We start from the raw sequence: 2126 nt of genomic DNA on the forward strand, positions 1-2126 counted from the left end.
GCCGGGGTTGTACTGTCCGGATCCAGCCAGGCACCCGGACCATCAAGTCTTGGCCACGAGTTGGGAGCATTGGGAAGCAGCCCTCCACGCGGACCATGGGACCCATGCCAAGGCCATGATCACCACTTTCTGGGTGAGTTCTCTTCGAAGCACAAGTCCATTCTAGTTTCATGAATGATTTAACTCATGTTTTCTTCCATTCTTATTTCTTGCATGATTGTAGAAATTCTATCGAGTTCTTCTGGAGCACAGGGCCAGAGCGGACCAGATCGTGCTGCGCCAATGCAAGAAGAAGGCCCGCCGGATGTAGTACGAGGTGCGCTATGTGGCCATCTCGACATACTATCACGACTATCTTGCTGTGAAGATGACCAAGGAAGAAGCGCGGAGGATGGGCATTACCTTGGAGAGGGACAAGTTCTTGAAGGTAAGTATAAAAGATTTTTCATTATGCTTTCATTACCTTGTGGTACATTTCATCATTTCGTGTTGACATGCCATTATGCTTTCATTATGTAGGTGTGTCCAAATTGGTGTTATGGAAAAGACGAGTCCTGGGCGGCATTGGTGGATCCTTGGTGTGATGAGGCTGGAGCCTGGGCGGCTATGAGAGTCAAAAACAAGGCTAACTGAGGGAAGGAGGGAGTACATACTCAGGGAAACCGAAACCACTATCTCCACAAGGTAGTTAATGTATGACTAACCCCATTAAACATTCTTCTTCTTCTATTTACCATCACTTTCTTATGTATGACTAACCTCTGTTTGGTGGTGCAGGAGGAGAAACTGAAGCGGCCGCTCTCACACATGCAGGCGTGGGAGATCGCCCATACGCGGAAGGACCCCAAGCCTGGTGAGCCCAAGTATTACAGCAAGAAGACCGCGCATAGGAAGAAGGCCTACTCCGATGGGTATCTGAGGTTACATCCTGACACACCTGACCCCATTGCGGCGGATCTGGATGAAAGGGTGGTGGTGGGCATCGGGCCGAAGGAGCACGGCCGGGAGGCGGTTCTCGATGCTGTGATCACTCCTACTATCTCCAACACACAGCTCCGTCGGATCGACCCGAGCCTGAGCCAGCGCACGAGCACGCCCATGAGCAGTGCACCATCACAGTCCCTCTTTCAGGAGCGGCAAACTATAAGTATTTTCCCTCCTATCTTCATTGCTCACCTTATTTTCCGCATTTAGTAGTTTTATGAGTTCCATCATGTCATACTGTAGGCCTACATGGAGTACACACGCCAAGAGACCATGGCATGGCACGATCGCCTTCATGCATACTATCAGTAGAGGGATCGCCAGATGCAGCACGCTTTTCAGGAAATGGCGGCCGGCAGGTGTCCTCAATGGCCATCAGCAGAGGGTCCTCCAGCACAACCAACATTGCTGACCTTTGAGGAGTTTGTGGCACAGAACGCTGGCCCCTCGCCGGTTAGTTCATCCCCAATCTATTCACTCAAAGCATATCATGCCTTTCAACACAGTCATATATCCCGTTAATATGTCTTTTCAACATCCAGGGAACTGGTGGATCAACCGTTGGCGGTGGTTTTCACAGCACTCCCGAGTCATGGAGCCTGACCACTCCGATCCACGGAGGCGGAGGCGGAGGTGGAGGCGGTCTTGGCAGTACCGCTGCCGCTAGCAGTGATGACCTGGGCTTCGGCGGTCTTGGCGGTGACGACCTCCGCGGTGCTCGACGTCCTGGTGCTTAAGCCTTCGGGTCACATTATGGCGGTCTTGGTGGTGATGATACTTATATGCTTGTGATGTTTCTTATCTTATTGTTGTGAGATTCTTATATGCTTGGTGGTGATGATACTTATATGTTCATGCTTTGCGATGCTTCTTATGATGTGTGATGATGAATTTGTTGTGTGATGCTGCTCCCTATTGTTACGTGATGCATATATTGTTGTATGATTCTTATATATGATGTATGTATATATTCAAATGTATTGAGCTAAAAAACAGAAAAAAAAACAAACAGAAACTATGCCGACGGTAAGGCCGTCGGCATAGACCTGGCGTGAGCTCCTAGTGGCTGACACATGGCAAGTCTATGCCGACGGCCTTGCCGTCGGCATAGTTCCAAACTAAGCCGACGGCTAGGCCGTCGG

Source organism: Triticum dicoccoides, chromosome 1B (genome assembly GCF_002162155.2).
Source record: "Triticum dicoccoides isolate Atlit2015 ecotype Zavitan chromosome 1B, WEW_v2.0, whole genome shotgun sequence".
NCBI lineage: Eukaryota > Viridiplantae > Streptophyta > Magnoliopsida > Poales > Poaceae > Triticum > Triticum dicoccoides.